We start from the raw sequence: 9,808 nt of genomic DNA on the forward strand, positions 1-9,808 counted from the left end.
TAACGATTAGTAACGTTGAGCATTTTTTGACGTATCTGCCCATTTGTATGTCTTCTGTTTATTCATGTTATCTGTCCACTGTTTCCTGGAATGATGATGATGATGATGATGATGATTATTATTATTATTATTATTATTATTTTACTGTTGAGTTGTTTGAGTTCCTTACATATTTTGGATATTAGTCCCTTGCTGGATGAATAGTTTGCAAATATTTTCTCCCATTCAATGGATTGTCTCTTCCCTCTGTTGACTGTTTCCCTTGCTTTTTAGTTTAATATAGTCCCATTTGTCAATTTTTGTTTTTGTTTCCTGTGCTTTTGAGGCCTTAGCCATAAAATCTTTGCCTGGGCCAGTGTCCTGAAATGTTTCCCCTATGTTTTCTTCTAGTAGTTTTATAGTGTCAGGTCTTATGTTTAAGCGTTTAATCTGTCTTGAGTTGATTTTGTCTATAGTGAGAGATAGGGGTTCCGTTTTAGTTGTCTGTGTATGGGTATCTAATTTTCCTAGCCCCTCTTATTGAAGAGGGTGTCATTTCTGCCATAAATGCTCTTGGAAACTTTGTTGAAAATCAGTTGACTGTAAATATGTAGCATTATTTTCTGGCTTCTGTATTTTGTTCCTTTGGTCTACATGTCTGTTTTTATTCCAATACCATGCTGTTTTGGTTACTATAGCCTTGTAATAAATGTGTTTTGAAATCAGGTAGAGTGATGCCTCCAGCTTTGTTCTTTTTGCTCAGGATTGGCTATTAACGATCATCTTTGGTTCCATACAAATTTTAGGATTGTGTTTTCTTTTTCTGTGAAAAACGACATTGATGTTTTGATAGGGATTGCATTGAATCTGTAGACTGCTTTGGGCAGTATGGTCTTTGTAACTATATTAATTCTTTCAATCCATGAGCAAGGGATATTTTTCCATTTGTTTGTATCCTCTTCAATTTCTTTCATCTGTGTTTTGTAGTTTTCATGTAGAGATCTTTTATCTCCCAGCATTCTATTTCAATTAAACTTTTCAACAATGTGTAATAATGGAAAGAACATGAGATATAATAATCTTGGGTAAGTCCTAGCTTCCCTGGGCCTCGGCTTTGACATCTGTCAAATGGGGCAAATATTACTTCTCTTGCAGGATTGTTGTGAGAATAAATACAATGATATATGAACTGTGTCTTACCTACTTACTATGTTTTTCACATGTTTGTGATTATGGAAAGTCTGCTTGCCCTGCACCAGTTGAAAGTATTTTCTTAGTTAACCTGATTACTAACATCATTTGGATCACTTGGATAAGGGTTAAGTTAAAATTTTCTTTTTATGTTATTATAAAGGATGTTTTCTAAATAAATTATTCCCATAAAAGAATATAACTGACTTGGGACTGACTGCTTACAAGCATTTTGAAAGTAAATGATATAATTGCAGTACATACAAATAAGATACTGGGCTGGGCACGGTGGCTCATGCCTGTAACTGTAGCGCTTTGGGAGGCCAAGGCAGGCTGATCACTTGAGCCCAGGAGTTCGAGACCAACCTGAACAACATGGCAAAACCCCGTCTACAAAAGTAAACCAAAAATTATCTGGGTGTGGTAGTGTGCACCTATAGTCCCAGCTACTCAGGAGGCCGAAGTGGGAGGATCACCTGAGACTGGGGAGGCTGAGGCTGCAGAGAGCTGTGATCACACCACTGCACCCCAGCCTGGGTGACAGAGTGAGACTCAGTCTCAAAAACAAAAACAAACAAACATACAAAAAATAGTAAGATACTAACCACTAACCACTTGTTCATGAAAGTTAGATACCAGTTCCCACTCCCTCATTGCTGTTATACTAGACATTTTAAATAATGTTGTTTATGTCTCAAAACGTATTTATTATGGCAGATTTTCCTTTATTCAAATTAACTGCTGTATGAGACTGTAGTTAACTACAGGTGGTACTTTGTGATGACTTAACTGAGCAGAAAGTTAAAAATATAAACTGTGTTAATTGGTCAGGTGCAGTGGTTCACGCCTATAATCCCAGCACTTTGGGAGACTGAGGCGGGTGGATCACTTGAGATCAGGAGTTCAAGACCAGCCTGGCCAACATGGCAAAACCTCATCTCTACTAAAAATACAAAAATTGGGTGGTAGCGGGTGCCTGTAATGGCAGCTACTCAGAAGGCGAATTGCTTGAACCTGGGAGGTGGAGGTGGCAGTGAGCTGATCTCAAGCCACTGCATTCCAGCCTGTGTATGTACATACGTATATATGTATATATAGGATATATACACACACACATATATATACACACACACATATGTAGCTATATACTGTGTTAATTTAATGAGAGTTGGCAATTTTCTACAAGCAGTGTTATGAGGTGTTAGACTCATATAAAAAATGTATTCTTAACAAAGTGGTTCAAAATGTTTAAAAAACACGAGTTAAAAGATAGCATAAGTCAGTAATCATTAATGAGAGGAGTCTATGATCAACTTTTAAAGAGAACAGTGTATAATTCTAGTAAGTATAAGGTTGATCAAAACTGGAAAATTACAAATAATGTGATGATGACTAACACTGATAATGTGCTTACTAAGGCACTGTTCTCACTAATGTACGTATATTAGCTTATTTAATCTTCATGATAACTGTGGGAGCCAGTACTCTTACTATTCCTATCAACATTCCTATTTTTGCAAATAGATATTTCTATACATGTAGGTTAATAAAAATTAAACACAATCAGAAAGAAGCAAGTAACAGGAAGTAACCATAGATGCAGAGAAAATTTAAACAATTTATACGAGTACTTGATAAAACTTTATACAAATACATTTTAAAAGTGTGATTACATGAATGCTGTTTTAAAAAACATAAATAAATAAAATAAATTCCCAAAGAGACAGAAAACTGAAAATGGTCACTGGCCAGGGAATTCATTGAGAAGGTAATCTGAGAAGCTCTGGACTCAAATATTTTATTAGTGACTTCTTCCAAACTTTCAAGGAAAATAAAATTCTAATGATACTTAAACTGGTCTAGGACTTAGAGAAAAAACTTCCAACATCATTTTCTAAAGCCAGCAAAACACAATATAAACCTGAAAAATTTGTTTTTGGTATGTTGCACTATTGTGGTGGGTTGTACTATTGTTCAAAACATTTGCTGTCCCTCCTGGGGGATGGATTAATTATAGGCCTTCATCCCACTGACATCTGGCCTGCTTTAGGACTTGATGTGCTCCTCCTTGTGGCTGGATTACTTATTCCCATCCCGTTGAAGCCAAGAGTAGTTCTCCAATTTGCCTTGGCCAAATGGTCAATGAAATAAGGGCAGAAGTGACATTATGCCACTTAGAAGCAGAAGTTTTAAAATAGAGTTCACGGTTCACCATGTCTCTCTTATCTCTACCATGATGACCAGCAGTACGTCAGATCAGCTGCTTTATCCACTTCATTCCAGAGGGAAGATGGCGTGGAAGAGAGGCACAGCAGATGGTGGACGCAGACCATGAATAAAAATTAAACCTTTGTTACTGTAAGCTGCTAACATTTTGAGATGTTTTTTATCACAGCATAACCTAGCCTACTCTGACTGATGCATTCCTCTTTTCCCCACAAGAAAACTATGGACTACATTGACTTATAAACACCAATTTAAAAAATCTTTAATAAGGAAAAGATTTCAGGCATACATTGTAGGAATAATATACCCCCAACTGAGATTCACTTCAGGAATGCAAATTTGATGTTCCTGATAAAATAAGAAGAGATTTATATTACCCTGACATGAAATCTATAGTAGCTCAATAATGAAATACTAGAAACATTCCCATTAAAGTCAAGAATGTGACAAGACAGGTTATTAGCTCCCCTATTATTTAACCTTTACATCCATTGTATTTTCAGCTTAGTTTTTTTTTTTTAATCCTGCCAAACACTAAATGTTTATATGTGAAATGTTGAACATTTGTTCTAATTCAGTATTCTTTCCTTTAAAGAATTCTTTTGGTTTGAAACCTCTTTATATTTTGCACCTAAATATGCCTAAGTTTTGATGGTTTCATTGGTTTATTAGCCAATAGTACATCTTCACAAATACACAATAAATTGTATTTGTGCAGATGTACTATAGCCTTATAAACTGAGGTTTTAGCATTCCACTATCAATTATAGCCTCAAAGCTGAACTGAGTACATGAGGTATCATATTTTGGAGGAAAACTCAATGAACTCTTTCTTTTTCCTGTTCTCTGGAATCACTTCCATGATACTTATTTTGTTTACCTTTACTGCTGCCTTTAGAATAGGTCTATATTTTCTTGATAAAAACGTTCAGTGAATTTTGTTTCACCATTAGTTAATTGAGGTTAAAGACATAGGTATTTATTTCCCAACTTTGGTCAATAAAGAAAAACTTGAGGCCAGTCGCAGTGGCTCATGCCTATAATCCCAGCACTATGGGAGGCCGAGGTGGGTGGTTCACTTGAGGTCAGGAGTTCAAGATCAGCCTGGCCAACGTGGTGAAACCCTATCACTACCAAAAATACAAAAAATAGCTGGGCATGGTGGTAGGCACCTGTAATTCCAGCTACCCCAGAGTCTAGGCAGGAGAATCGCTTGAACCCAGGAGATGGAGGTTCCAGCAAGCTAAGATTGTACCAGTATACTCCAGCCTGGGCAAAAGAGCAAGACTCCATCTAAAAAAAAAAAGAAAAAAAAAGACAAACTTGATTACAATGTAAATTTTCATAAAAATAATTTTATAAAAATGAATACCTTTTTTCAGATTTTTGATATACTTTTGGGTTAAAGTTGATGAACTAACCTCTCAATAACCTTGCAGTCTGTAATGACGTCCTACTGTGTATGACTTATTATGTGAGTCCTGCCACATGCGAGTCACCCTAATGGTCTACACCCTATTCGAGAAGATGAGTCCACTGACCAGGTGCTTGCGTATCACGGCAGCGTCAAATGGCTGTAAAATTTTCTGAATGCTTACTCTCAATTTCTGTACTTACTTCATTACCGATAGGTAATAAACACCTCATAGACTGGCACCAATCTAAGGACTATAGTTTGAATGGCACTCATGAATGAGTTTGGAACTAACAGACAGGTTAAAGTTGAAGATCTGTATTTGGGAGTTGTCAAAGCCATAAGATCAGAGTAGATCACCTAGGGAAAGAATGATCTCTGGGAATTTCTAGTAGTGAGAAGTCACAGAAAGGAGTCAGTGGCTGGATGACTTTTTTTTTTTTTCCCTCAGAGACAGAGTCTCACTGTGTCGCCCAGGCTGGAGTACAGTAGCGTGATCTTGGCTCACTGCAACTTCCACCTCCTGGTTCAGGCGATTCTCCTGCCTCAGCCTCCCCAGTAGCTGGGATTAAAGGTGCCCGCCCCCACGCCCGGCTAATTTTTGTATTTTTTAGTAGAGACGGGGTTTTGCCATGTTGGCCAGGCTGGTCTTGAACTCCAGAACTCAAGTGATCCACCCGCCTCGGCCTCCCAAAGTGCTGGGATTACAGGCGTGAGCCTCTGCACCTGGCCGACTGTTCTTAACACTAATCTATTATACATTTCAAAATAGCTAGAATAATTTGAATGTTCTTAGCATAAAGAAAAGATAAATATTTAAGGTGATGGATATCCCAATTATCCTTATTTGATATTTACACATTATATGAATGTATCATATTATCACCTATACCCTGAAAATATGTATATCAATTATGTATTAATTTAAAAAAAGTAATGGTAAACTTTAATCACTTGCAAAAAAAAAAAAAGAAGAGAGAAGGAGTCAGTGGTCAACTTTGTCTAACATTGTTGAGAGCTGATGAGATATGAAGAAATTATCATCAGGTCAAAATATATATAAATACTGAAACCTACAGAAGCAAAGACAGCACTGGAGCCACTTTTACCTGGATCTTATTTGCCGATCTTAGCAAATTTGGACTTTAGTTTTGATGGTCTCATGGGGTAAAGGAGACAAATGCCCAGGGCCAGAGGAGGGTGGGTAGCCTAGTGGAGAGCTTTATCAATAAGGGTGGATCTCTACTGGACTACAGTCTCAGGGAAAGGATTAACTGGAAGTAAACCCACTCTGTACCCTAACCCCTGACCTCCAGAATACTATGAAGTTTTTTGTTTGTTTGTTTGAGATGGAGTCTTGCTCTGTCACCCAGGCTGGAGTGCAGTGGCACGATCTCAGCTCACTGCAACCTCCGCCTCCCAGGTTCAAGTGATTCTCCTGCCTCAGCCTCCCGAGTAGATGAGATTACAGGCATGCACCACCACACCCAGCTAATTTTTGTATTTTTAGTAGAGACAGGGTTTCATCATGTTGGCCAGGCTGGTCTTGAATTCGTGACCTTAGGTGCTGGTGTTGAACTCGTGACCTTAGGTGATCTGTCCGTCTCGGCTTCCCAAAGTGCTGGGATGACAGGCATGAGCCACCATGCCTGGCCAGAAATTTTTCTTAACTCACAGCATAGTAAGAGAATTTACAAACGTCCCTGAGAATTGTAATCATAATGCTGCTTTCTTGCAGATTTGCAGCACAAACTGACATTATCTGGATAGTCTTAAAAAACTTTCACCACTCCCCTTCTTCAAAGCCCCCCAAACATAAGCCACAAATATTGTTTAAAGCTGTTTGGCCTACTAACACCCCCAGACACTTGGAAGAAGCAAATGAAATGGGTAATAGTACCCTTAATCCTGGCCTCAGGGAATACCCACACAGTATGTGGCTTTTCCAGATTAGCATCTTTCACTTAGCAATATGCACTTAAGTTTTCTCCATGTGTTTTCATGGCTTGGTAGTTCATTTTTAAAATTGCTAAATAATATTCCATTGTATGGATGTACCACAGTTTATTCATTCAACTATTGAAGGACATCTTGGTTGCTTCCAAGTTTTGGAAATTATGAATTAAGTTGTTTTAAACATTTGTATGCAGTATTTTTGTGGGCATAAGTTTTCAAATCATTTGGATAAACATCAAAGAGCATGTTTGCTGAATCATATGGTAAAGGTATGTTTAGTTTTGTATAAAACTGCCAAACTGTCTTCCAGAGTGGAAGCATTTTGCGTTCCCATCAACAACAAATGAGAGTTCTTGTTTCTTATTGTTGAGTTCTTTGTATATCTTAGATACCAGTCCTTTATCAGATATTTGTTTTGGAAAGATTTTCTCCCAGTCAGTAACTTAACTTTTCATTCTCCTCTCAGTGTTTTTCACAGAACAGAAGTTTTTAATTTTAATGAAGTCCAACTTACTAATTTTTTCTTTCATGAAGTGTGTTTTTTGTGTTATATCTTAAAAAGTCATTTCCAAACCCTGGGTTATCTAGATTTTCTCCTGTGTTATTACCTACGAATTTTAAGTTTTGTACTTTACATTTAGGCCTATGATCCATTTTTTTTTTTTTTTTTTTTTTTTTTGAGGCGGGGTCTCGCTTTGTCTCCCAGGCTGGAGTGCAGTGGCCGGATCTCAGCTCACTGCAAGCTCCACCTCCTGGGTTTACGCCATGCTCCTGCCTCAGCCTCCCGAGTAGCTGGGACTACAGGCGCCCGCCACCGTGCCCGACTAGTTTTTTGTATTTTTTAGTAGAGACGGGGTTTCACCGTGTTCGCCAGGATGGTCTCGATCTCCTGACCTCGTGATCCGCCCGACTCGGCCTCCCAAAGTGCTGGGATTACAGGCTTGAGCCACCGCGCCCGGCCGGCCTATGATCCATTTTAAGTAAAATTTTGTGATAGGTCAAGTCTGTGTCTAGATTTTTTTTTTAACATGTGGATGTCCCGTGCAGTTGTTTCAACACCATTTTTTTTAAAGACCATTCTTTCTCCATTGAATTGCCTTTGCTCCTTTGTCAAAGATCAAATAATTATATTTATGTGGGTTTATTTCTGAGTTTTCTATTCTGTTCCACTGATTTATTTGTCTGTCCTTTTGCCAATGTGACACTGTCTTAATTATTGAAGCATTATATTAAGTCTTGAAGTAAGTAGTATTAGTCCTTCAACTTTTTTCTTCTCCTTCAATATCATGGTGGCTATTCTGAGTTTTTTGTTTTGACATAGGAACTTTAGAATAAGTTTGTCAATATATACAAAATGGGATTTTGATTGGAATTGCATTGATTCTATAGATTAAGTTGGAAAAAACTGACATCTTGACAATATTGAATCTTGCTTTCCATGTACATGGAATATCTCCATTTCTTTGGATTTTTAAATTTTCTGTCATCAGAGTTTTATAGTTTCCTTCGTATAGGTTTTACACATATTTGGTAGATTTATACATATGTATTTCATTTTTTGGTGTTAATGTCAATGGTATTGGTTCTTAATTTTAAATCTCAATTGCTAATTGCTGGTGTATAAAAAGCAGTTGACATTTGTGTATTAACTTTGTATCCTGCAAGCTTGACATTATTGCTTATTAGTTCCAGGTGTTTGTTGTTGTTGATCCTTTGGGATTTTCTACATAGGCAGTTTTGTCATCTTCAAACAAAGACAGTTTTCTTTCTCTCTTCCCCATCTCCATACTTTTAATTTCCTTTTCTTGTCTTATTGCGTTAGCTAGAACTTCCAATGTTATGTTGAATAGAAGTCACAAGAGTAGACATTCTTGCCTTGCTCTTGATATTAGCAGAAAAAGATTATACATCACAACCAAGTGGAGTCTATCCCAAGAGAATGCAAAGTTGCTAGTGTAGGAAAATACAATTGACTTTTATATGTATCTTGTAACCTGCAATCCTGCTAAGCTTGCTTATTAGCTCTAATAGTTTTTTAGGTAATTCCTTAGGATTTTCTATATAAAAGAGGATGCCAATTGGAAATAGAGATAGTTTTGCTTCTTCCTTTAAAATTCAAATGTATTTCATTTCTTTTTTTCTGGCCTAATTGCTGTGGGTAGAACTCCCAGCACAATGTTTAATAGAAATGGCAAGAACAGAGATCTTTGTCTTGTTCCTGATGCTGGGGGAAAAGCTTTTGTCTTTCACCATTAAGTATGATGTTAGTTTTGGGTTTTTCATTCATGTTGTATATCAGGTTAAGGCAGTTGCCTTCTACTCCTAGTTTGTTGAGTGTTTTTATAATAAAAGGATGTTGGATTTTGTCAAATGCTTTTTCTGCTTCTATAAAGATAATCATGTGGTATTTGCCCTTTATTTTATTAATGTAGTATATAATATTGATTGTTTAATGTTGAACCAACCTTACGTTGCTGGGATACATCCCACTTGGTTATAGTATATAATCCTTTGGATATGTTGCTGGATATGGTTTGCTAGTATTAAGGATTTTGCATCTATATTCATAAGGGAGATTGGTCTGTACTTTTCTTGTGATGCCTTGTTGGCTTTTGGCATCAGGATAATACTGGGTTCACTGAATGAGTGGGGAAATTTCACTTATTTGAATCAGTTTTTGGTCTCTTTCAACTTCATCTATGCTTCACTATATCCTGAACAAATTTCTTATAGTTTGTGATGTGAGATTGTTTTAGCAACAAGGATGTTTTTCCCTACTTTTTCTCACTTATTATTATTATTATTATTATTATTATTATTATTATTATTTGTGATGGTGTCTCACTCTGTCACCCAGCCTGGAGTGCAATGGTACAATCTCGGCTCACTGCAACTTCCGCTTTCTGGGTTCAAGTGGTTCCCCCACCTCACCCTCCTGAGTAGCTACAGGTGTGCACCACCACGCCTGGCTAATTTTTGTATTTTTAGTAGAGATGGGGTTTCACCGTGTTGGCCAGGCTGGTCTCAAACTCCTGGCCTCAA

This window comes from Theropithecus gelada, chromosome 6, assembly GCF_003255815.1.
Source record: "Theropithecus gelada isolate Dixy chromosome 6, Tgel_1.0, whole genome shotgun sequence".
Classification (NCBI taxonomy): Eukaryota; Metazoa; Chordata; class Mammalia; order Primates; family Cercopithecidae; genus Theropithecus; species Theropithecus gelada.